Genomic DNA, 27,305 nt, shown 5'->3' on the forward strand with positions numbered 1-27,305 from the left:
TCTCAGAACCACTGGCAGTCATCTTTGAGAATTCCTGGAGAACAGGCGAAGTCCCGGCAGACTGGAGGAGGGCAAATGTTGTTCCTATTTTCAAAAAGGGGGAAAGAGAGGACCCAAATAATTACCGCCCAGTCAGTCTGACATCAATACCAGGGAAGATTCTGGAGCAGATCATTAAGCAAACAGTCTGTGAGCACCTAGAAAGGAATGCTGTGATCACCAATAGTCAGCATGGATTTCTGAAAAATAAATCATGTCAGACTAACCTGATCTCGTTTTTTGACAGAATTACAAGCCTGGTAGATGAAGGGGATGCAGTGGATGTAGCCTACCTTGATTTCAGCAAGGCATTTGACAAGGTGCCTGTCAGGGGCTCAGGAGCAGAGACACAGGGGAGAGAGGAAACGGAGAGCGAAGGGGAGGAATCTGAGGGCAGCGTAGGGGAGTATGACAGTGGCCCGAGAGATTCCATGAGCTTCTCCAGCGATTCAGAAGATTCCCAGAGGGGGGCGCCGATGGCCAGGGCAAGGGGGGTCCCAGGGGGGACACACCAGAAGCAAGGGGCCAGTGGGGACTCCCAAAGCAGCAGCGGGAGATCAGGACCAGTTCCCCCACCAGAGCGGAGTGGGGGGGAAGAGTCCCATGTGTCAGGGCCAGCGTCTCCTCCAGTAGGGAGAGAGGATGAGTCAGGGCTGGCCACGCCTCTATCGGAGAGTGAGGGAACGGAGGGAAAGTCAAGTCCAGCTAGCACTCCCGAAGGGGGAAGCAGTGACAGGAGCAGTGTAACGGTCAGGAGAAAGGTTGCCGGCTGGGCGCGCGCGCCAAGTTCAAATGTACAGGCGCGCGGGACAGCAAAAAGCCCGGATTGGGAACCAGGTCCTAAAGCCCGCCGGAGGCAGGGGGAAGAATCAGGGGACTCAGCGTCAGAAGAGTCCAGAAAGGGCAAGACCCCAGCGGACAAGCGGACCCAGAGGAGGAAAGAGCAGAGGAAGAGGTGGAGCAAGGCTAGAGTCTTGAACTGGTGTCTGGGGGGAGGAGATTCAGACGGAGCTTCAGCGGTCTAGAGTCCAAGACGTAGAGCTGCGCGCCGCGGCTTTGAAATGGAAACTGAACTTCAATAAAGACTTTTGTATATAACAAGAACTGGCGTTGGTCCTTTGTGAGCTGGGACCTCGGGCAGCTCTGACAGTGCCCCATGATATTCTTGTAAAGAAGCTGGTAAAATGCGGTCTTGACTATGCTACTGTCGCCGGAAATCACACACCCCCTCCATTTGTCACGTGTATTACACAAGCACCACACTCACACGCATCTCCCCTCCCCAACCCTAGAGATGTCCCTTTAGAGGGTCACCTCTTAAAAGCCTTCCGTAAATAAGGAAGCGCTAGCCTGACGGCTTTCCACTCTAGCGCTCCGCATCGCCCTATTCTTAACATGAGTAGACTGGGTGACCGAACTCTGAGTCACTCGATTGCCGCTTCAACCAATCAGCATTAGCGAACAGCGCCCCTGGTGGCGGCTGCGCTGGTACTGCAGCCGGCATTCGCTGTGTCCCTGTTTGACAGCTCACTGATACAACATTTCCGAATTCACTCAACCATGACTGATCCAATCAAGAGCTTGCTACATTGTTTCCTGAACTTGGGATTGGTTTGAACTTCAAAGTCTTCGCCATTTTATATTCGCTAAAAAATCAACCGTACGTTGGATTTTCGTCGGACCACTTTTATTTTACTGTATATCTCTAGGACTATCAAAGGGGGGTGACCTGATGCTGGGCAACCATAATCTCTCGACCGAGCGGTCACGTACTCAGCGATTCCTCTCGGTTGACGTGACTGCCTTGATAGCCATCGTGATGGGTCCAGACAGGAGGCTATCAAGGACACAATAAAGCTGCACCTTTTACTGTATTCCACACGGACTCACACAAAGGACACTGACCGGATTCCCCTCAGGGGGCAGGAAACTTCGCCCTTCTCCTTTTGTTCTTAAAATTGACTCATGTGGGGAGGGGAGAGGAGGCTCCGGCCAGGTGTCAGGACACTCGGATTACCTGTGTAGCCCCTCCTCGACTCCTCCTAATTTTAATGTAATCATGATGTAGATGTGATGTAATTCTGGGGGTGTAGCTTGGGGGATTAGCAACTAATAAAAGTCAGGGTTTTCTTTTGTTCGGGGCTTCCATCTTGCTTCACTTCGTGGGCGGTGGGAGTCCTGTCGCGACAGTCTTTTTCTTAAATAAAGACCGAGCCTACTGGCTGCTGTTTTGCTCTGAATTGCTCTGGTCGGTGTCTTCATTTGTCCAAGAGAGCCCTCGGACTTTCCGGTAACACTACCACTCAGTGGATTTGTAACTGGCTGACTGACCGAATCCAAAGGGTGCTCATCAATGGTTCCTCTTCATCCTGGAGAAGAGTGACTAGTGGGGTTCCACAGGGTTCTGTCTTGGGCCCGGTCTTATTCAACATCTTTATCAACGACCTGGATGATGGACTCAAGGGCATCCTGATCAAATTTGCAGATGACACCAAACTGGGAGGGGTGGCTAACACCCCAGAGGACAGGATCACACTTCAAAACGACCTTGACAGATTAGAGAACTGGGCCAAAACAAACAAGATGAATTTTAACAGGGAGAAATGTAAAGTATTGCACTTGGGCAAAAAAAAAATGAGAGGCACAAATACAAGATGGGTGACACCTGGCTTGAGAGCAGTACATGTGAAAAGGATCTAGGAGTCTTGGTTGACCACAAACTTGACATGAGCCAACAGTGTGACGCGGCAGCTAAAAAAGCCAATGCAATTCTGGGCTGCATCAATAGGAGTATTGCATCTAGATCAAGGGAAGTAATAGTGCCACTGTATTCTGCTCTGGTCAGACCTCACCTGGAGTACTGTGTCCAGTTCTGGGCACCACAGTTCAAGAAGGACACTGACAAACTGGAACGGGTCCAGAGGAGGGCAACCAAAATGGTCAAAGGCCTGGAAACGATGCCTTATGAGGAACGGCTAAGGGAGCTGGGCATGTGTAGCCTGGAGAAGAGGAGGTTAAGGGGTGATATGATAGCCATGTTCAAATATATAAAAGGATGTCACATAGAGGAGGGAGAAAGGTTGTTTTCTGCTGCTCCAGAGAAGCGGACACGGAGCAATGGTTCCAAACTACAAGAAAAAAGATTCCACCTAAACATTAGGAAGAACTTCCTGACAGTGAGAGCTGTTCAACAGTGGAATTTGCTGCCAAGGAGTGTGGTGGAGTCTCCTTCTTTGGAGGTCTTTAAGCAGAGGCTTGACAACCATATGTCAGGAGTGCTCTGATGGTGTTTCCTGCTTGGCAGGGGGTTGGACTCGATGGCCCTTGTGGTCTCTTCCAACTCTATGATTCTATGATTCTAAGATCCCTCCCACGGTGGCAGCCAAGAGGCAGAGAAAGGATGAGAGTTCTTACCAAGCCATTTATTCAATAATTCACAAAGCGTGACAAAGGAATGCACTCTTCCCTAAATAACGGCATTGCTCCGAGTAAAGTCCCCTCCCCTCCAGGTCTCCCCTATTCTATGTCACTCCTGCATCGGCTGATTTGAGCTGTCTGCCTCTGAGCTCTCTGTTCTGCTACCCTTGATGCCCACCTGGCCCCGGAAGGGGGGCTGGCCAGGAATCCTTTCCAAGGACACGGAGTCTGTCAGCTGTCTCTCCCCTGGTGCTGCTGCTACTTCCTGCTCTTCCTCTCCCAATATTTCCCAGCTTCTCCCCTCTGCAGCCTCTCGGTTATGCCCTTCTGCAAACCAGTGTTCTAAATCTATACTGCCCTCCTGTTCTCAGGTTGGTTCAGGAGAACGGGGGGTCCCCACCATTCCTCCTTAGTCCAGCCCCTGACCGGTAGGAGAGAGTCAGTCCTTGGTATCGTGATCCTGAGCCCTTTAAGGCTGGCAGGCAGCAACACAAGCAACAGGCAATTCCTGCACTCTTCTCCATCCAAACAAACACTTTTTTTAAAAAAAGGAAAGTAGCCGCCTGTCACTCCCGCATGTGGCTGGCAGGCAGCAAAACTGAACAATTAGAGCAGCGAGCGTGACATATACAGCCCTTTCCAAAAACTCCTGTATGGCTAGAGCAGCTGCCTGGCCAGGATGTGGCAAACCAGCCCTGGCACCCCTCCCTGCTTTTCAAAAGCCCCTGCCTACAAGAGAATGTCTCCTGCCCCTTTTCGTTAAGCAGCAAAGCAAAGAGAAGGCAAATGGGAATGATACCTTTCAGGTCTCCCACTTTTTCAAAAGGCAGCCCAAGCAGGGGAAGTGAAATGGCCTCAACACTTCTCCCACCCTTTGGGATGACGCAGAAGGATGCCCAGGCTTCCGACAGAGTTGCCACTGCTGCAAACCCTAGGAAGGAAAAACAAAGAAGCTGTGATCCTACTTCTGCTAATGGTAAGACATGCAGGACATTTTCTCCTCTCCCCGGAGAAATTCAATGAAATCCCACTTTCTCTGCCCATAAATAAGCTGGAGGAGTTTTAAAGACTGTTGCTCAAAGCTCTGTTTCAAATATTCCTGAAGAGGCTTCTGTTGCCATTCTTCAAAATGAACACAAACTAAAGTCTGAAGCAAATATTTTCTTCTCGTTAACTTTTTTATTTTTTTTGACACATTAGTACACCAGAACTGCAACATGAAGGAGGCATCTCCTCAGCTTAATCTCTGGCCCCATATCTGCATACATTTGGGAGGCAGATTCCCTGGAGTCACTTGCAAGGAACAGCCCTTGGAGAAGCAGCTGTGTCTTAGCCGGAAGGATTTGTGCATCGAAAAGCCAGGATGGTAAGCAGAATTTTAATAATAATAATAATAATAATAATAATAATAATAACAACAACAACAACAACAACAACAACAATAATATGCCACCCATCTGGATTGCCCCAGCCACTCACAACAAATTATGGTTTATGTGTTAGTGTATCCAACAGTTTCTTACAATTGGATCTTGTAAAATGGTGGAAAAGTTGCAGTGGAAAGGCAGATTTACATGGATCAGCAGCGAAAGGATAAGGTGCTTGAACGTTTCTCTGTCCTCTTTGACCTTTGGACCATCTACTGTCTGCCTTGCATTCATCCTGTGCCTGCAGACCTTTCATGATTTCCTGATGGTTTCTTTGGAACTTTGCAGAGGATTGGTTTGGTTTTTTTTAAAATAAAAACTAGATTTTAGAAGTAGGCTTCTGAAAACCTTTACAAATCAAGCAGTTCAGGACCTGGAGTGGCAGCAGTGACTGCCCAGAGGACTCCCAAGGAGAGGGGAGAAGAGGAGGCTGAGGGAACCCTCCACAAGGGAGGGGTGAGGGGCTGCCGGCTCTGCAGGCAAGAGGTGACATAACTGGGCTCCTGAGCCCCACAATAATCCACAGAAAGAATGTAGTTGGTCAAGGGAGCCCTGGACCCAAAAAGGTTGAAAACCTCTGCTCTAGCCAATTATCCCAAACTGTCTTTGACGCTGAAAAAACACACACAACCACAGTATAGCTCAACTCTTGTTTCTTGGGGAGCTCATTGACAGTGCCAGAATGAGGGAGGTGTAGGCGGTTCCCCCACCCAGGTATTAATAATAAAACCTATATTTCTACAGGTACCTACTCAAAGTTAAACCCTGGGTTATTGAATCGCCGCAACTATGACATAATGCACTTGAGAGCATGCGCTGAATGGAAGGCAGGAGGTGGAAGGGTGCCAAATGAATCTTTGGGGCGCCAAATTTGGTCCTCGCTCAGGGCGCCATATTCCTAAAGTCTGCCCCTGCCATTGAGTGCGATGCCTTTTTGTGCATCTCAGTGGAGCTGCAGTTCCTCCTCCTTGTGCTTGTTTTTCAGAAAGATCTCCTCAGCCTGACTGTCCTCTGTTTCAGCCTGGCTTCCTGCTGTGGATTCTGCTTCCAAGAAGTGCATAAAATAAGGGTTAGAAATGGTAAGGCTAAGGCTACAGTGGGTGACTACTCGTTCCTTTTGTTAGGGAGATTGCTGGCCAGTGGTCCTTAAGGGCCCATGTGGGGTGGTCAGTTTACGAAAGACAGTCCTCTATCTGGAGGGGGTCAGGGGCAGTTCTCTAGATGAAGAAGCCCTCTTTTGGACGGAATGGCTGGTCCAAGATCAGTTCAAAGAAAAATTAGAGCAGGGGCCCTGAAGTTGCTCACCAACAATGAGCACCTAGGAAGCCAACCGGTTAGCCATACATATACATTGCACCTATACATATACAATAGCAGGTGCAAAGTTTGTGCAAATCTGTGCCCTCTGTTAGTAATGTCTTTCCTCTTTTTTGTGATCCTTTAGTGGCCACTCATTGATATCTCTTTAGAGGAGAAAACTGTTAGATCAGGGGTTAGCAAACTTTTTCAGCCGTGGGGTGGTCCACCATGCCTCAGACCATGTGGTGGGCTGGACTGTATTTTAAAAAAATATATGAACGAATTCCTATGCCCCACAAATAACCCAGAGATTCATTTCAAATAAAAGGACACATTCTACTCATGTAAAAAGACCCTGGTTCCTGGACCGTCCACGGGCCGGAGTGAGAAGGCAATTGGGCCGCATCCAGCCCCCGGGCCTTAGGTTGCCTACCCCTGTGTTAGATGGTTTCCTGTTGATAAAGAGATGCCCTTGAATGTGCCAAGGTCAGAGGCAGTGTCCCTCTGAACAGCACTCCACGCCACCCAGTGCAGGCATGGGGGGGGGGAGCGAGGGGTGAAGGACAAATGAAGCCCCCCCCCAGCCCCCGCAAGTGGCATGGCTGTTGCACCCCCCTCCCCAGCTCCGAACCTTGTGAGGCTCACACAAGGCTGGGATTGAAGGGCGCATGGTTGCCACGTCCCCGCACCCCCTCCCTGAGCAGCCTTGCAAAGCTCGGATCGAGGGAGGGCGGCACAAGAGGGGTGCAACAGCCATGGCATGCTGGGGGGCCTGCATTGGGGACCTGCTCCACACCCCTTCAGAAACCTGGGCCCAGGGCCAGGGCCCCTCTGGCTCTTCAATCTGCAGAGTTCATTTTATTTATTTATTTAGAGAGAGTGTGCGTGCAAGTTTTTAGCATTTGTAGAAACTGAGATCAAAATGTTTGCAGATGTATTAATCATTTTATTGCTTGCTGGGGTCCTTTTGGAGAAAGGATGAGATATAAACAAAATAAAAAATAAAATAAAATGATATGGAGGTGCTATTCTCATCATTTTTTAAAAAGCGAAAAGCTTACCTACCTCCCACCTTTCAATTATTTATTTTATTTGGAGTATTTGCTTTGCTCTCATCTCTCTCTTGAAAAAAATCCTATGGACATCAGTAGGAGTTCCTATCTCCAAGTCTCTCTTTCCCCCCATAGATCACTTTATTTGGGTCATTCCATTGCCTGCTGGTAGGTGGAGAGGCTTGGTGGAACCTTGACCAGTTAGGCAAGAGTGGGAGATGGCTGAGGTCCCCCCTGCACAATTCTTTAAGGTGCCAGATATTATCTCCATGTCTCTTTGTGACTATGGCCTGGTTCAGATGCTCAGTGGCCCTGGCAGGAGTGCCTGTGTTTGAGGCCACTGCCATCTGCACATGCTCACATCATCTTGGAAACATGGCTCTGTGAATGCACCTGCATGTCTCAGCCCCACGGAGGCCTGAGGATTCTCCTCATGAGGCTCCATGCTCCCTCACATGGGGCAAACAAAGGAGCATGTGAGATATTTGTGCAACAGGCATCATTTTGAATACAGTTATCTTGTGTCTGGTTTCCCTGTTTGATGCTAACATGATAAAAAAGTAACAACAGCTCCATAAAGGAAGCAGCGGAAAGTTTCTTTCTTGTTTCCTTTTCAAACAAAGAAGCTCGTCTTATTTCTCTAGCAAGTGTCCTTCATGCATTCCATGACAGTATCTGTTTCACAGGTTAAGCCTAGGAATGTGGGAGCTATTATGTAGATTCCTGGTGACATAAGCCTTCTTTCATGAAACCCTTGCCTTAAAATTCCCTGGTGTCCAGGGGATTCCCGACACTGAGAGCATGCTATATATAAAAAATAGCTAGTAAATGATTGCATCACATAGCAAGGAAGTGTATACACTGTGTTTAGAACCCCACAACCTGATTCCCTTTTGCCTATCAGGTGTTTAGTGGGGTGCATCTGAAAGGGGGGAAAGGTTTGACCTTGTGCAAAGTGTGCAATTACCGTACATTTCCTGGGTAATTACATTTCCTGGGTTTCATTGATACTTGGAGGTTGGTGCTATTGCCAAGGAGACTGGTGTGATTTCTTCTCCCCCACCCCAGGTGAACTCCTGCGTCCAAGTGAGTGTATGGATATATATGACGGGAGCCAGCATCCATTGGGAACTGCCTGGAATACAGCTGAGTGCATGCGATGTGAATGCAAGGAAGGAGGAATGGAATGCTGTGCCAGGTAGGCAAAAACCCTGAGTGGGATTGGATTTATTCACCCTTTTGAAAGTAGGGTATTAGGAGTAGAAGCAGCAGCAGCCCCTCTCTCCCGCTGCACATAGGGCAGGGCCTTTAGAAGTGGGAGATCAACAGTAGGTAGCTCCAGAACCAGCTAATTTTAGCTTTGCCTCCATGTTGCTTCCTGCTAAGTTTTGCTGAGACTAAGGAGGAGGAGGAAGCTGCCAAGGCAGTGCCACCCCTGGACTGATTGGCAAGTAGGCAGGCAGGTTTGGTCAGACTGAGGTGGGTGGGTCAGGGCATTTGCCCTAATGGACCAGCCTCCACCAGGCAGGGCAAAGAGCAGTTGGAAGGAGAGCCTGTAGCCTCTGTAGGCGGGTGGAGATGTCTACCATCATTTGAGAGGGTAGCACATGCCCAGCTCTGACGATAATTCTGCATATGGATCCAAATAGTTCCTTCCTTAGTATTCCTCAAAAAAGAAACAACAAGCCCTGGTACCCTCAGCATCATAGGAAGCTGCCTTATACAGAGTCAGACCATTGGTCCATTTACAGTGCTCAGCACTGTCTGCTGTGACTGGCACTGGCTTTGCAGGGTTTCAGGCGGGGGCCCAGGTAGGCTGGCCCTCCCTGGAGAACCCCACAACCTCTTTTAGTGCTCAGCTCTGCTCCAGAAAGTACAAAGAAGGGTCTGAGCACAGTGCAGAGTCACTTTGCCTCACCATTGCAGGATAGTCCCTGGCCCTAAGCTAGTTGGGACTGTGTAGTTGACCACCAACACTATGAATTGGAACCAGAAACAAACTGGAAGCCAATGCAACTGATGTAAGACCAGTATAACATGGTCTTAAAAACATACACCAGAAAGCAAAGCAACTGTTGCCTTTTGTCCAAAGCTGCAGTTTCTGAACATTCTCCCAGGGCAGCTCCAGGTAAAGGATGTTGTAGTCATTGAGCCAGGAGATGATGAGGAATGGATGCAGGTGGTACATCAGCTGCAGGTGGGCAAAATGCTCCTGGGCACACCAGCCACCCAGGCATGCAGGAGCATTGCCGAATCCAGGAGCACTCCCCAAACTCTCTTGATAGACAGGGATGGGGAACTTTAAGATTGGGGGTCAAAGGTGACCCTGCAGTTCTCTCTTTCTGGCCCTCAGGACCCTGCCAAGACCATGGCTCATCCTGGTCATGTCCTGTACTCCTTTCAAGTGATGTTGTCTTTCTGAGATGGGACTTTGTTGTCTGGAAAGAGAAAAGTTCTGGCTTCTGCCTGGCTGGAACATAGCCTGTGATACAAAGGAAAGAGCCCCATCCTTTGCTCTGCGCACTTTGGCCACCACTAACTTGTGCCCCTCCCCACCCAAGTTGCCCATTGGGGAATGCAGCCCTCAACTTGAAAAGGATTCTTCACCCTGTTGTAAATCCTTATTAAGTATCTTTATGAAAAGGTGGTCCATAAATGATTTAAAAATAGAATTTTTCTTTTTCTTTTCAGATATGGTGGCATTCTAGATGTTGTAGGATGCAAAGCAGTGATCGATCCAGAAACGTGCCAGTATAAGTTATATAAGCTTGATGACCCCACAACGCTGTGTGCCTATTAATTTCCAGAGGGTCCTGGCAATGTCCTCCCTGGGAGTTCACTCTCTTTTGAGGTGGCCTCTGGACAGACCCACTTTGGGGACTGTTTTAAGCCTCACCTTCCATGTGTCTCACCTGCCGAACAGCGAAACAAGCTTGGACCGGCTTGAATTTCATATTAACTTAATGCTTGCTAAATGCTAAAACAACAGCAGCAGATTCTCACTCCCAGAACATAAGTGATCTTCAGTTGTGGGGATGGCTTTCAACCCAAGAGCCACATCCCCTCCCCACAGGGCCAGTGGGGGGGGGGGAGCAGAGGGACAAAGTTGGTGCAGCAATAGATGTGAACCTGACCTTTGTAACACAGGCTACATTCCAGTCCCACAAATCTAGGGTGTCTCCCCCATCTTCCCCACATATCTCTCCATCCAAACAATACAGTTCAGAATCACATTCTTGCAGATCAAAGCATTTGAGGAGGGGGCAGAGCAGGGCCAGAGAGGGTGTGGCCTGAGAAGGAGACAGGATTCGGGGAGATCCTGACATGGGATGGATAGTGAGGCCTCCAGGGTTGCCTGGATCCCCCAGGCCTGCAGACCCACCACCACCACCTAAGGAACACTGACACCATTGGTTACCAAATATAAAAGATAACAAGACTTTATCACAGAAGAACATCTTGGAAACATTTTCAACTACAGTAGTCTGACTAGGAAAAACTGGCAGGCACATGTTAGGAAACCTTCAGCAAGTTCCTTTGCATGTTTACTTTGAAGTAAGTCCCCTCTGTTCCTTGTGGTGGAAGTGAAGAGAGTTGGACCTGGTTTCACAGCTCTCTGTGCAGAAGAGCACATTCCTCTGTGGCCTACCCTCACGACCAATGCCCTCCTGTTTCTTTGCTACCGGAATAAAACAACTTGATTTGTAATTCAAGGCAGCCTTCGCAACCTCCAATCTGTGTTGTAGTTAGCAATAAATATGGAGGAGGGGAAGTCAGATGAAAGCCAAACTTGCTCTGTTGTTTCAGCTGTAGCAGGAGAATGAAAGCAAATCCCCACCCTATAGTTAAAGCACATTCAATGCACACAGCTGCCCCCCAAGAATCCTGGGAACTGTAGTCCCCCCCCCCCTCACGGAGCTATACAGTAGGACATTGGAAAAGAAGCAAAGAAAATAAAGGGACTGTCTGGATGCTGTTATGTTTCTCATTTCTATAGTGAACGAATAAAAGCTAATCTTCACACTGCTCTCCATTGATATCTTTTCTTTAAAATGTTACTGTCATTTGATAGTTTCATCACTGCAGCTATTTTCCATGTTGTTTATTCCATGAGTAATCAAGAGTCACACCAAACATATTTTAGTTGCACACAATAATTTGTGGATTTTAATTCATTGCATTTATCCATTAATCCATATCCTTGTCTTTCAAAATATCCAGATGGCATGCTTCAGGATGAAGAAGCAGTTAGAAATAGTGGCATATGAAGGGCAGAGCAATCCTACCTCCCCATCCTAATACCCAACCCAATGCTTTCAGGGGTTAGGATTCAGTGCAGCTGCTCCTCCCCTTCACTGGGATCCCCTGGGCTGTGCCAGCAGGGGAGGGGCACCTTCAAAGAGGTGCCAATCTGTCAAAAGTGTGGAAGAGTGCATGCAACCCCTGGCAACAGCTGCTGCAAAATGGGGCAGGGCAGGTGATGGACCAACTGCATACAAGTTGTGTCCATTTCCTGGGCAGGAGCCCAATCCAGACTGGATTAACCAAGGAACTGGTGCAGTGAAAAGGGAATAATATATATACACCTCCTTCTCTCTCTCTCTCTCTCTCTCTCTCTCTCTCTCTCTCTCTCTCTCTCCTTCTGCTGTAGATGTAGTTTAGCAGGGGGCAGCAAGTTTTATCTTGCCTGGGCCGGATTGGTCCCACAGAGATCCCTCCATGGGCTGGATTGTGTGTGTGTATGTGAGCACGTGTGCCCGTGATTTTCAGCACTGCGGAAGTGAGTCCCTACATCGCGCTGTGCCAGTTTAGTGCTGCGTGCAAGCAGGCGACTCAGTTCGGGGACGGCTCGGGGGCTGGTCAAGCGACCTCTGTGGGCCGCTTCTGGCCCATGGGCCTTAGGTTGCTGACCCCTGTAGTGGAGAATCCTCCACTGCTTGCCTTCCTGGTTAGACAGGAAATGCATTGTAAATGCAAACGCATCTGCAGATGTTGTAGAGCTGTAGTGAACAAAACTGAGAGGCAGTGTTTAAAACTGGGATTAGGATCATGAAAGATGATAATCTGTGTTGTTTTTGGTACCCTTCCAAACACTGCCCTGGGACAACTGGAATTCTACCCTGAGGAAAATGTTGCCAAACAAAGTGAATTTGCACAACCCCCTTTCTAAAATCTGGCTTTTCAAGGAGGGGTGTTGGTGGCAGATCCTTGACTAGAACGGATGGACTGGGAGTCAGAGAGGACAGGGAATGTTTCTGAAGCCCATTTTGGCAAGACCAAATATAGTTGCATCATCACAACAATCTTTACAGCATTTCCATAGAGAACAGATTAAAGATTTGGATATCTGGCCTTACTGAAACACAAAAACATTAGTTGACTTTCTAGTTTTGCTGTGCAGATGGAAAGTCTTCATGGTGAGAAATGGCTTCTAAAGGAAATGAGTGTTCTATGGTAATTGCAGCAAGGAATCTACATTTATAAAAGGAGGAGAAGCCAAATGAAGGAAAATGTCCTTTTAAGCAGAGGTTGGATGGCCATCTGTCATGGGTGCTTTAGTTGAAATTCCTGCAATATCATTCCTATTAGTGGATGCAGAGGCCAATAAAAAAGATCTCTACAGAGGCCTCCGCTGCCAACCGATGGTGCCCTTCTCCCAACCCCCTCACTTACCTGAAAGAGAGAGAGAGAGAGAGAGAGAGAGAGAGAGAGAGAGAGAAGCCATTCCTGCATCCATAGAATAGTCTCAGCAGGGGTGATGGCCAGTTTCCTGACAATGGAAATCAGTTTCTTATTATGGCTTCACCATTGTCACTTAAGCTTCTGAAGGCTTCAAATACAGTGGTACCTCTGGATGCAAACGGGATCCGTTCCAGAGCCCCATTCGCATCCAGAGCAGAATGCAACCCGCGTCTGCACATGCGCGGGTCACGATTCGCCGCTTCCGCGCATGTGCATGACATCATTTTGAGCATCTGTGCATGTGCGAGTGGCAAAACCCGGATGTAACCCATTCCGTATACCTTGTTAGAGGTTAGAATTTGCAAGATCATAACAGATGATTTCTCATCCTCTCAGAAAAGCAGAAGTTTCAGAAATAAGAAGCGGCTGAGATACGGTGCAATGACATGTACAAGACACACACTGTCTGAGGTTGCTCATGCATGCCATGCAGGCACATGGGTGGGGTCCTGGTGGGGTCCATTACTCACTGATAGAGCACCTCCTTTGGGGGGAAGGGCTGCAGCTCAGCACCAGAGGGCACATCTGTCCATTTCATTTCCCCTCAGGTTCTCATTTTCCTAAGCCTCAATTTTGCCTTCCACATGTTAGGGAGATTGCTGGTTATTTAATGGCCTAGGTAGGCTGGTCAGTTTACTGAGGACAGTCCTCTATTATGCCCACAAGGCTCTATGCTATGGTTACCAGACGTCCTCATTTCCCGGGGACAGTCCCCGGATATACAAATCTGTCCCCGGACAAAATCTGTCCCCGGAATGTCCCCGGATTTCATTTAATCTCCTTGGATTTATATTTTAAGTGTTGTAGATTTATTAGTAGGGAATGAATGTGGTGTGATTAATTCAACGGCACAAGACACATCATATGGGGACTTCCAGCGAAGCAAAATGGCGGGCGCCATGGCAGTGAGCAGTTCCTGAAGCCAGCCAGAGCCAACTGCACTACCAGGCCGGCAGACTGCTGCTGCGGCCGCCACTGCCAAGGGGGAACTGGGGATGCCCGGCACATCAAGTGGGGGGACCGCTGACACCCCCCTGTGACCCAAATCAAGCCAGGCGCAAGAGTGTGTGGCCAACTGCCCAGTGGAGCTCTGGTGCCAGGAAAACCCTGGAGCCGCCGCAGGGAGAAGGAGGAGCAGAGAAGGAGAAGGAAGAGAGAGAGAGAGGAAGGAGAAAAAAGAGGGGAGCCCCGACCTTGCCACGCCACTGCTGCCTCTCAGGAGGAAAGGTAGGAGAGCACCGGGAGGGCAAGGACACGTGGCCGAACCCAGGTCCAACCCGAGCCTACTCCACAGCAGCTAGCCCTCCAAGAGAGCAGGCCGGGGTCCAGAGTAAGGTTGCATGACAGAGGAGACCACAGAAGAGAAGATATCTTAATTTTTTAAATAACTTTTCAAAAATATCTTTTCTCTCTTTTTTTAAAAAAAGTGTCCCTTGATTCTTTGAAAAAATCTGGTAACCTTGCTCTATCCACCCTTGCAAGGGGCAGATTTAGGAGCATGTGAGGCTTTTTTACAAGCACCAACCATCTTGAATACTGTAATTGATCTGTGGTGCTAAATGTTTAGGTACAGTAGTACCTTGGTTTTCGAATGTAATCCATTCCAGAAGACCTTCGAGTTCTGAAACATTTGAAAACCGAAAACGCAATAGCTGACAGCTAGGCCTGGGGATCTTGCACTCGGCGGAAGTCACGTGGCATGTTCAACTTCCGAGGCGTTTTCGAAAACTGAAGCATTTATTTCTGGGTTTACGGCATTCAAAAACCAAAATGTTTGTTAACAGAGAAGTTCGAAAACTGAGGTACCACTGTATAGTAAATATCAGGATTTAATTAGAACTTCTTTGTTATAACTGGAATACTGTATGTTATAAGACAGCTTCAATGTGTCTTAGAAAGGAGGCTATGCAAGGGTTTAATTAGTGTTTATGTGTAAAGACTGTGTGTCAGACTTTGAGATCCATGGATATTGGAATGTGTGTGCCTACCTCTGTGTATCAGCAATTAGCATGTGAAGAGTTAATTAATCTATGTAAATATCCTAAGTGTGTACCAGTCTGTAACCCTACTCCATCAACAAGTGTTGATGAACTCCGGGGAACTCCTTTGTTACGTGACACCTGCGGGGATTACTCATTAGTACTGAAATCTTGGCCCTGTTGCCATATGTAAGGTGAGCATTCCACTTCTCATTATATGTGGTACATTTATGGCACCAAAATTGTGTCCCTGGGTCTTCAGTTTCTCATCTTGCTAATGACACTGTAATCTCTGCAATGCTCAGAGGTCTACCAAATATTCTGGAAGAACAAGAAGCAGGGATTTTCCTTGTTCTTGTTTAACTCATGTTTAGCCAATGTTTAACTCATACTGCCCAGAAAATTTCCTGGAGAGTGTGTTGCTCAAGGTGGCTGATGTCTAGTCAAAGTCATAATTCCTATGTGCTCCTTCAAAAAAAAGAGTAAGCCATTTACAAGGGGTATTCATTCTCTTTGGAAGAATCCCAAACTGAAGTGAGCCAGTTGGGAGAGTCAGAAGCTGCCAAAAGTGAAGGGGGTTCCCCTCTGAATCGGTCTGCGCTGGATTCCAGAAGGTTTACGTTCCCCAAAATTTAAGACCTATTTGCAGTTTTCTCAAATGAAAACAACACTCTCCTCCTATGTTCTCCAACAAAATGCCAGGGAGTGAGGATGAAAAGGATGGGGTGAAGTTTTATGACAGACAAGCTAACAGAAGCTAATTATAGTGGTACCTCGGGTTACAGATGCTTCAGGTTACAGACTCCGCTAACCCAGAAATAGTACCTCGGGTTAAGAACTTTGCTTCAGGATGAGAACAGAAATCGTGCTTTGGTGGCGCGGCGACAGCAGGAGGCCCCATTAGCTAAAGTGGTAGCTCAGGTTAAGAACAGTTTCAGGGTAAGAATGGACCTCCAGAAGAAATTAAGTTCTTAACCCAAGGTACAGGGAATGGTTTTACCAAGACTCCAATTACAGTGCTTTGGGGAATGATATGGAAGCAACATATCAGAAAAGAGCACAAAACTATGGTGTGTGTATGAAGTGAATCCTTTTTTATCCTCCCACAATTCAACTTTAAAGGCACTTGGCACAACCACTCTGCCCCATCCTGCCCGGCACAGCTGTCTGAAATCTGGCAGATTTCATCCATTTGCAAATTCCATCCATTTCTGCTAAAACATTTTAAAAAGTCATAGGCTGTTTTCCTTTTTAAGTAAACTTTAACTTCAATTAATTTATATAGTTTTAAAAAATAGTTATATACTGCAGTTTCATTTTAAAAAACTTAAATTAGTTTACAACACGCACACACATACACACATTCCCATCAGTTTTGCCTTGTACAATATAGTTTTGTATGTTATCTTTGGTAACAATTTTGTATGCTATTTTTGTAGATGTGGCACATAGAAGTGCGTCATCTAAATTTGTGTTTCTACAACACAAAGTTAGATGACTCACTCCTTTTCGCCACGTTGCATTTGAAAAGGTTAATAAGTTAAGTTCACATTAAAATGCAAAACGACTCAAATTTCTTCCCCATCCACATAGGAGGAGAGAGTTCCGCCTTTGCTCCAGTAATTCACATAGCACCTTGAATTAGCCTCTCAGACTTTTTCTGGTTATATAAATGTGGTGGATAGTTAACTGGCATTATCACACAGAACTGCTTTAAGAGCAGTATTTCTTACTTAGTTTCACTAAGGTCTCCTTTGATGTGGTTTGCATAGAATTTTTGTATAGGTTTTGATGGTAGTGCAAATTTATTTGGTCTGGCTACAGAGGGCTTCAGAATTGCTCGAACATTGCCAGATACTTCCAGCAAAAGAACGTTAGGCATGTTTTGTTCCAATTAATGAGGCATTAAGATTGATGGGAGAGGTAATTAAGGTACAAGTCTATAGGTTCTTGAATGCTGCTTAAGCAATTAGCATCCCCAAGGAACACAATCTGAACAGGAAATCTCCTTCCATGTAGAAGGCAAAAGTCCTCAACCTTCCTGGGCTGTGAAGGCCCATAGATAAAGATCAAAGAGAGGAGGGTTTTACTGATGTTTGCTAGAACACATCTCAGATCTTCCGCATGATTCCCCGCCTTTGTGGATGCTCAATTGTGCAGAGAGAGCTAATGAAATCTTTTGAATTTCATTTTTTTAAGTTAACCTTTATTTTATTTTATATATACAAATACTTATATACTCCAGTTTTGTAAAATAAAAAATTAAAGCAGTTTTCAACAGTTCAACAGTTATATATATTCAATAAAAGCCACACAGCAAATTTAATTCGGAAATCACCAACTAACTATTATAGAAGTTATGTTATTTGTCTGCATGAGTGTTCAGCAAAAGTTTAAAAGTTACAGCAGAGAAAACCTGCTGAAACTCAAGTGGAAGACTGCACTGGAGGTGGAATTGTGTTGACAAGAGATGGGGATGGATGGTGTCAATTTCAGTTTCTCATTTATCAAACCCTATGTTTAGTTTGCCACATCTCCAAATCAGCCTGCAATTCTTAGTGCCCCAATGAAAATCTGCCACCATTTTAGAGTTCACTCAAGCTATTGTACAAGCTGGTTTGCAATTTTGCATAATACACGTTTTCCAGGCAATTTAGCCTAACACTGTGTTCTTGTATTTTATTTCCAGTAACATATGTAAGATTATGTACACTTCCCCTAAAATGTGAATTTTTGTACACATCATTTAGACTGAAAAAATAAAATAAGCCCAAATTTAAAAGAATCAATTCTGCTTGCTACATTTCCACTTCAGATTGCAAATGTAAATTAAAGGTAAAGGTAAAGGGACCCCTGACCATTAGGTCCAGTCGTGGCCGACTCTGGGGTTGCGGTGCTCAGCTCGCTTTATTGGCCGAGGGAGCCAGCGTACAGCTTCCGGGTCATGTGGCCAGCATGACTAAGCCGCTTCTGGCGAACCAGAGCAGCGCACGGAAACGCCATTTACCTTCCCGCCGTAGCAGTACCTATTCATCTACTTGCACTTTGATGTGCTTTCGCACTGCTAGGTGGACAGCAGCTGGGATCGAGCAACGGGAGCTCACCCCGTCGCGGGGATTCAAACTGCCGACCTTCTGATCAGCAAGTCCTAGGCTCAGTGGTTTAACCCACAGCGCTACCCACGTCCCACCAAATGTAAATTACTTAGGTCCATATTAAAACATGACATTTCTTCCCCTTTCTGTACAGGAAGAAGAGTTTTTGTCTGTGTGTGTGTGTGTGTGTGTGTGTGTGTGTGTGTTTGGTGGGGGTGGTCACATTAATTCAAATAGAAGGAGGCGTTCTCTTTGATTTTGCCTCTCTTTGATTTTGCCTCTTGGGCATATATAAATGTGATAGATTCCTTGCTCCCATTACCACAGAACACTCCTTTATTCTAGCAGCCATTTCTTAGCAAGAAGTGCTTTCTGTCTACACAGCAAAAAGTCAAGATGGTAAGTGGATTAATGCTTTTGTGCCTCAATAAGGTCAGTGATCCAAACCTTTCACCTGTTGCAAAGGCTTATGTGGCAATGCAAATTTATTTGCTCTGACTAAAATGGGCTTCAGAATTAGGGTGCTTCAAAGGCTCCCTGTCCCCTCTGACTCCTGCCAGTCAATATCAGAATCCTAGTCATTAGTCACACAGTTCATGCCTGCCAGATGTTTTGGATGACACCTCCCACAAGCCCAGACCTGCACAACTGTACGCCCATCAGCATCATACAACTATGGGGGTTTTGGCTCATGGAAGTTGTAGTCCAAAGCACCTGGAGGGCACTAGGCTGGAGAAGGCTGTCTTAGCAAACCTGCACCTCATGTGCTTTCATGATGCAACTCACGTGTGTCTCTCAGTCTATACGTTTAAAAAAGCACATTCGCTAGAAAATTATATGCAATATATACACCTTCAAAGAATATAAAAAATTACTTTGGCCGGGGGGAGGAAAAGCATATCCACCATACTTGGATGGAATTAGGCCAGGCTTCCATAGAAAGGGATTCAACTCGATTCTGGGCCCTGGTGGCAAAAGGGACAAGAGAGGCAAACGGCCCTATTGATAAGCAAATTACCTCTGTGCAATGGCATGCGCATTCTTCTTCTCTCTTCAGTCTGTCTAGCCTAGGAACCTCCTTGAATTCCCATTATAACATAGATACTCCTGTGCTATCTTCCTGCCCTGAATGGGACCCAGTAACTGATGATGAAATAAATGTCTTGATTAACTCCCTCCCTACCAAAAAAGCTCCTGGAGTATACGGTATATGTTCCCTGGGTAATTATTAAAACAAATCCTGGCTGGTGGTCCCCAGTCCTTGCTTCATTGTTTACCCATATCATGGGAAAATTCCCCAAAGGTGGGGAGTAAGTATAATTGTTCCCATTCACACAAAAAAAGGTTCCAAGGCTGACCCAAAGAATTTCAGACCAATTAATCTACTGAGTACCGTGTCAAAATTATACTCAAAATATCTATTGGGTAAGTTGGGAGTCATGAGCTGCTGAAATGCAGTTATTGCTGAAGAACAATCAAGGTTTATGAAGGGTAAATCCACAATAGACCAATGTTTTGTCCTTCACCTACCACAAAATGGTAGGAAAGAGTTGTATGCCGCTTTTGTGGATCTTATTTTTGCCTTCGACCTGATAGAGAGGGGACGTCTTTGGCAAAAGTTAACCTCCCCTAATACTGACAGAAGGCTGCTCTCTTTAATTCAACAGCTGCATACCCATACTCCACTTAGGGTTAGACTTGGAGCAAATGGGTTGCTAGGGATGCCTCTTTCTTTTGCACACTTTCTTTTCAATTTTTTATATAAATGATATTGTTCAAGAACTAAGTGGGCTAGAATATTTTCCTGTTTCTATTCAGGATGTCAAACTCTATTTAAGAAATTTTAGCTTCAGCAATTGTAATAGGTGAAATGAAAACCAAGGCACAAGAAGTCAGAGGTGGAATTATGAAATAACTTTATTATGTTTAAATTTAAATATATAAGAACTGGGACATAACATTTTGAATTCAGTAACATGATAAATTGAAAGATACAATAAGTTACGAAACAAGATAACAAATTGCTGATGTTTGTAGTACAAAGAATGCAAGGTCTGGAGGTTGTGGGGAAGTTCAGTAGGTTTGTTAAAAAAGGATTATGGAAATTTGTAACCTTTATATTTTTTCTCTTTTATCTGTCTTTTTTTCTTTTTTTCTGTATTCTGTAAATTCAATAAAAATAATTTAAAAAAAAAAAAGGATGTCAAACTCTCAGTTCTTCTGTATGCTGATGATTTTGGTTTCTGCTACCTTAATTGGGATGCAGAGATGAGGAAGTTGAATGTATTTTGCACAAAAGAGCAGTTAACAGTCAACCGTTCTAAAACTAAAGTGGTGATTTGGGGGAAGAAGAGAGAACCTCACAGATGGAGTTTGGACAATAAACCTATTGAACAACAGTGCTATTATAAGTACCTGGGCTTGGGTTTTAATTCAAATTTGTCCTGGAAGCCACACCTACTTGCAGTTAATTGAAACCATCTCACTCTATTCACTCTTTATTACAGTTTTCCAGAGTTCAGGGGAGGGGGAGAGTTTAGTTGCCCCCACAGTTGAGGTATTTCAAAAGAAGATTATGCCAGTACAGTGCAGAGATTTGGGGATATAGTAATGTCCTCCCCTTAGAAGTGGTGCAGAACTCTTTCCTGAAATCACTGTTGATTGTCCCCAAAGGTACACCTGCCCCCTTTTAAGAGCTGAAACAGGGCTAATCTGCTTACAAACCAGTGTGCATGTAGTGCTAGCCCTATACTGGCTGAAGCTGGCTAGCATGAGTATTACCAGGCTCCCTAAAAATGCTTCCAAGAGCAATTGCATTTTATACCCTGAAGCTCTTGGGCAAACTCAGTCAGTAAGATTCTCCATTATTATGGGATTAATGTGGACTCCCTACCAAATCTTGCCTCTAACAGAGTCAAACAACTCATCAAAGAGAAAAACCATTTGGACTCTAAATGGCGGGACCTTCATTTACTTTCTCAGATGGCATACTCATCCTGGTATCCAATATAGAAAACATATTTTGGGCTGGAGCCGTACTTCATTAATCTCACGCTGGCACCACTTAGAAAAGCATTTACAGCTTTGCGTCTTCAGTGTATGCCCTCTGCATATCTAGTGGGGAGATTCAATAACGCCCCTGTGCACCAAAGACTCTGCATCTGTGAGTCGGGAGACACGGAGGACATTCCATCCCATTTGTTACTGTGCCCTTTATAGACAAAAAATCCTTCATTACATCCTTTCCTCTCTTTCCCCTTGAGCAAATCTCTATTTTGCTGGCTGGCAATAACATATTTATTACTGCACAGGTTGCAAAACCTGCCTTGGCTGAAAGTAAGTTGAGCACTAGGCACCAAGACACGTATCATAAGGGGGAGTGTGAGATGTGGAGTGCTTAACTTATGCAGGTGTGATTTTTGAATTTTTGCTTTGCTGTTGTTGTTTAGTTTTAAATCAATTATTTGTATTCTATGCATTGTGACCAATTGTGACAGCTTATAGCTTTTAGCAATAAATATTTCATTCATTTATTAAAATGTAAATAACCACAAAGTTCTAGTGGAGTCAAAGCTTAGTGTAAACTCTCAAAGCAACTGAAAGCCTGTTTTGCTGAATTCTTCCCCCTTCCCATTCCTCTTTTTCAGAAAGTTGCTCTCATCCTGATCATGTTATTCATCACCTGGCTGGGCAAGTGCCAAGGCTCCTGTGTCCGAACCATAAATAAAGCAGAAGTTAAAGATGGTAAAGTTATTGAACAGCCTACTGATTTGTGCAATTGATTATTTCATGCTTGGCTTTAAAAAAAAAAATTGATCCTGACTCAGGATTAGGGATGTGAGAGAAATTCCATTCAGTTTGCATTTGAAGGTGAATCTATCAAATTATCAATTTCTAGAAGACATGAGAAACAAAACAAAGTCTTCCTTTGCAATCTGCAGTTACTGTATATGAATTTTGCAAGGCAGTTCTCCAAGCAAATAGTGTTTACAGAAATGCATATGCTAGGTAAAAGTGTGTGTAAGAATGAACATATTAGCAAAAATATAAAAATAAATGCAATATATTGGGAGAAATCACTTGCAAAAATGGGGACATTAGTCAAAACTGCATACAAAATGTGCTTATTATGAAATATTTGCACTAGCAACGTTGAACAATTTTCATGAAGAAAGAGCAGGGCCTGCACACTCAAGCAAGCATTTCCATAGACTTCAACCCACCCCTACTTTCTGGGACAAGGCACCAGATGGCCAAATTCATGGAGATCCAGGCTTGGGCTGAGTCAGGTTGAGACAGCCCTAAATTGCCCTGGGTTGAATCAGGCCTCCAGAGCAATGAAAAGCTGTCAGGAGACAGCATGTCCAGAAGGAAGACTGCAGAGGTCAGCTTCACCACCTTGTTAAAAGCAACAGCTAAACATTAACTCCCCGCCCAAATTGATTCAGGACTGGTTCGTGGGTGGAAGGGTTGATTCCTAGATTGTCCTGGATCAGGTGAAGGGTGTTTTGGAAATTCAAGCATTCTTTTGGATTCAGTGGCAACAGCAACAGTAGTGGAGAGGAGTTCACTGCCTTTATGGTGTCAGGCTCGAACACAGCATAAAAAACAGTGACACATACTTTGAGCAGAATAACATAGCATAAGCAAGATAAAATACTTTCCCCTTCAGTTATCAGGAGCACCAGAGGATAATAACAGAGAGATTTTAGCTGGCCAGTACACAGCAGGAACAGATCAGCACCTACGTCAAAGCTCAAAGGTCAGACCCTATCAGGAAGACTGACATCCCTGAGAGGCTGCATGCTGGCTGGACTGACGTCCAAAGGTCCTCCCACACCCTGCCAGCACTTATCCCTGAAGCACACTAGCAAATCAGGGCAATAAAGCAACCCCTGAGAGTCCTAAAGGGTGTAACCTTTTAGGATGGGCCAATAATGAAGCAGGAAGACTTGTATAAACCAAGAAACCTATCTCCTCAGTACTATACAAAATTCTTCCTCAATAGGTTTTCCCTATAGAGGGTGTGTGTGTGCACAGCCTTACGATGTACCAGGAACTATTCTTATTTCCTGATCCATGCACTTGATCAGTTACCATCCATATTTTGGTCCTTTGGTTTGCCTTCTGGGCATACCTTCTCAAACTGTGTTTGCCAGGATTGCCAGAGTTGTCCTCCTTCAGTATCCAGTCCCCTCTTCAGGTTCCCTAAAAATTAAAGATTTGAGTGGGCAGTGGTGTGTATCTTCTCTTTCCCACAGGAGAGGGGAATCTGTGGACCATCACTCTCACCATCCCCAGCCATTAATCACGCTGGTGGGGTGGAGTCTAAAATGCAAATTGGAGTCTAAAAACACCTGGAAGGTCGCAGCTTGTCCATCCCTGGCCTAATATACAACTTGGTGAATGCACACATATGCACCCAAAGGCACCAGCCAGACCACAACCTGTCGTTTCATCAACCATTTCATCAACCACTGCAGCTGCAGAAGTGTATTTTGAAACCATTGGTTGTGGTGATGGGCATCCATGCAGGCAGGGGTGGGGGGAACCACTGCCCTCTCTCCCAGATGCCTCATAATTTCCAGATCCCCATTTTTATTTTTTAAAAGTGGGAGGAGAGTGCATTTCTAGCATTTGTATAATTTGAACTTTCAGGCAAGATGTACAGGTGCTATTCTTCTCAATCTTGGGAGATAAACTAGTCTGTTCCCCCAGGGGGAAGCCCACAAGCTGAGAACAGGAGCAACTGGGACTCAGAAACAGGCTGTCTCCCACAGTGGGAAAAGCCAGGCTGGAGAAATAAGCTGTGGGTGCTGTTACAGGCTGGGCAACCATGAGAGTGTGGTGCCAAGTGGTGATAATTTCCCCAGGTTAACTGCTGATTTGAACAGCTGCTTTTTGTTGCATTTTGGAAGTGCGGGCACTGATGTCGATGAAACTGACTGTGTTCTCCCTGCCATCTCTAGGATCAGTCATTCCTCCAGATGGATGCACTTCTCCTTTGGATGGGACAAAACACGGAATGGGTTCTGAGTGGAATGGAGCTAACGGCATGAAATGCACATGCAGCAGAAGCGGAGCAGAATGCTGTGACAATAGGTAGGAAAAAGTAAAACATTGGCACTGGGCCTATTCATGCATTGCCCACATTGGCAGGGGGAGAATCTCCCTCTGTCAGTGAATAGAGGCTTGGTCAGTTATGCATCAACCTCCCCCCCCCCCAAAAAAAGAGGACACAGATTTACATGTGCTACTTTATATTTATAGGTGCAAATTTAAAAACAGTTAGAAATACAAGGCATTATAATCATCATCATCATCATCATCCTGCCCTTCCTCCCCCAGGAGCCCTTGGCAGCATACAGAAGTAGAATTTAATAGACAAACAATGCAAATATTTTAAAACAGATTAAAACATTCTAAAAAGATCTAAAATCAATTGCAGCTTTAAGAAAACATTGTAAAAAATTTAAAACATTCTTTCATCCAAAGCTCTTAGGGCTGCCTGGAATAGTATTTTAAAGCTACCAAATCGCTCTCCCTTCTGACAATTCTTAATCTTTAAACCAATGCAGCTTTTTCAACAGAGGGCACCTTCAAAGAGAGGACTGTCCTCTGTATGGCGGGACCCGTGGAGGCTGGTGCCCATGGAGATTGGCAGGGCAGGCGTCAGGGAGGCCAACAGGAGGAGGCACCAAAGCAAATGGCTGGCAGAACTGGAGCTGATGGTAGAGCCAACTCATTGCCGTTTTATTCCCCTACTCTTCCCTGCTGAGTTATACAAAGGCAGCACTGAGAGCTTATCCACATGTACCTTTTGCCCTGCTCTTTCCTGGCATGGTCCATGGCTGAAAGCACCATTGTTTTGCCTTGGAGCTTCCCCTGCAAAAACCCACACTTTAAAGCTCAAGCGCAGCAAATGGTGATTTGGGTTTTTGTGGGGGAAGCTCCAGAGCAAAAGAAAGGGGTACTCGGAGACAGAGCTTTAAAGCAGGGGTCAGCAAGGTTTACCTTGCCTGGGCTGGTTCACTCCAGCAGAGATCCCTCCGTGGGCTGGATCACGTGTGTGCATGAGTCAGCACACCCACGATTTCCGGCGTCCGCGTCTGTGCAGACAAGATTTCTGGTGCCGCGGAAGCGAGTCCCCACGCACCGATTTAGTGCAGCGCGCAGGGACTTGCCAAGAGGGCGGTTCGTGGGCCGGTTAAACGACCCCCGTGGGCTGCTTGTGGCCCATGGGCCTTAGGTTGGCAACCCCTGCTTTAAAGCATGGGCTGTGCCTAGGAAGTGCAGGGGAAAGTAAGTGTGGAGAAGCCCTGAGACAAAGACTGACAGGCAGTGCCATTCCCTGGAGTGGCTGTCAGCAAGGAGGCAGGCGCTGGCTGAGGACCTCCTGAGCTTGCCTTAATGGACTGCCCGCCACTGAGCCGGACACTGTGAGTAGCCCCTCTTGTTGGTGTTGTGGCACCACATTAAGATTGCAATCCTGTATAACAATGCGCTTATCGAATTGACTCCCATGATCTATCAAGCTGAACCAGGGGCAAAGGACATGCAGTTAGAAAGAAGGAAAGGACAGAGTGAGCAGAGGGATTTATTTTCAGGACCAGAACTGAGCTCACACATCCCTTCCACACAGAAGTCCACTTCTGGTTAGCCTTCTCCATTTCAGCCACATGTTTAGGACCTTGGCTTTTTTGTTGCTGTTGGTAAGCAACTGGGAGGCAGAAGCAGCTGTATTTGAAGAACTGCTGCAAATCACTAGGGGAATCAGTCTGCCAGTAGACCTTGATCTACCTTCTGCCCACACACCAGGGGAAGGCAAGCTGCTGAACTCCACGTTCAACTCCTACTTTCACCAGTCCTGACCAGCATAGCTAATAGTCAGGGGTGATGGTAGCCTTGTTGGCTACTCCCAGTATATACACTTAGTGCCAATCCACATTTACCTGAAAAATCCTGACTTGCTTTGCTTAGTGGCTCCATGGGTGCACTTTCTACTTCTGTCCTGGAACCATCTCCAGGAAACCAGGTTTCTTTGTGCACACTTGGGTTGTGCATCGTCAGATTTTTCTGAGTATTATCTGCCTTGCTCCACCCTCTGGGGGGGTCAGTGTGGGGGTTACCTGTTGCTAAAAGGTAAAGAGAATAAGCTAAGTTTCCAGGACTCTTTGCTTCCCCTTCCAAATATGTTATTAAGAGGGTTTCTAAAGGCACTCTAGGCTTCTGGCCTTCTTGCTCCAAACTTATGACCTCTGCATTCTCTAGAACGGACTTTCAATTTTTTAAGAGGGAAGGTTTTGCAATTATGCAGAAAGATGTGATACAATCACAACGTGAGTGTTTTATTGCAGAACAGGGTCATCTGGAAAATGAGGGGGAAATCCCAGGTCCCAGACAGGCAATAACTGGGGGGGGTGCAGTTAAATGGTGGGAAGCTCTAATGAAAAACTGTTGCCAGGGAGGGGGCATGGAAAGAAAGGGAGGAGGTGGGAGGAGACGGCCCCTGCTGGCAGATCTGCAGAAACTTCCAAAATCAGTTTGTGTGGACAGGCAGAGTCCCCCAAACCCTGGGCGCCCCCCCCCCCGTGTGGAATAATGACTCAAGACAACGTGTTATGGGATTAAAATTGGCCACAACTTTATTATATTTCCGATGTGGGTAGACCTTGGCTCAGGCCTTTAGATCCGCTGGGGATCTGGGGAACATCAGGGTTATCCAGTGGGGGGGGATGGGTTGGCTCTGGAGAACATATGTTCAAGCAGAGAGAGCCCGCCCCCGTTATGCTGCCGTCGCAGGGGAGAGCAATGACAACCTCTAGGCGTATGGTCAAAGCCTCCCCTCAAACAACCGCTTTAACGGGGAACCCTGGTATCGCCGCCGCAAAGAGGAAGGGGGCGTGGGTCACTGCTGCACGTCCCCCCCCCCACATTCAGGGAAGATAGACTAAAGGATTCTGCCCAAGGCCTGAAACTGCCAAAGTTGTGACATTTTGCTACAGGGAAGGCAAAATCTGCCAATGCAGGAAAATTCCTTTCCGGCCCTTCAACAGCGACCCTGACGTAGCAGCGCCCACATACCTATGGAGAAAAGGTTAACCTGCAAAAGAGGTCTTAACTGAGGTTGGGTAGGGTGGTTTGAAGCTCTGGAGCCTACTGAAGATTCCTAGGTACTATCCTCCCTCTATTGTGTGGGCAAGTGGTCCCTCCCCCTACCTGGCCTGATCACCTTGGCAACGCCTCCCCATGCGG

At 46.2% G+C, this 27,305-nt stretch overlaps 1 long non-coding RNA gene across 1 annotated transcript; it reads left to right on the forward strand.

Moving 5' to 3' along the window:
- Positions 1-4,292: 4,292 nt before the first annotated feature.
- LOC309346400 lies at positions 4,293-11,255 on the forward strand. The gene is made up of 5 exons (XR_014158610.1): positions 4,293-4,432; positions 4,657-4,822; positions 5,869-5,962; positions 8,303-8,432; positions 9,926-11,255. It is a non-coding gene; the product is annotated as an uncharacterized lncRNA (long non-coding RNA).
- The last annotated feature ends 16,050 nt before the right edge of the window (positions 11,256-27,305 follow it).

Source organism: Podarcis erhardii (assembly GCF_964252035.2).
Source record: "Podarcis erhardii genome assembly, chromosome: 7".
In the NCBI taxonomy this organism is placed as follows: Eukaryota; Metazoa; Chordata; class Lepidosauria; order Squamata; family Lacertidae; genus Podarcis; species Podarcis erhardii.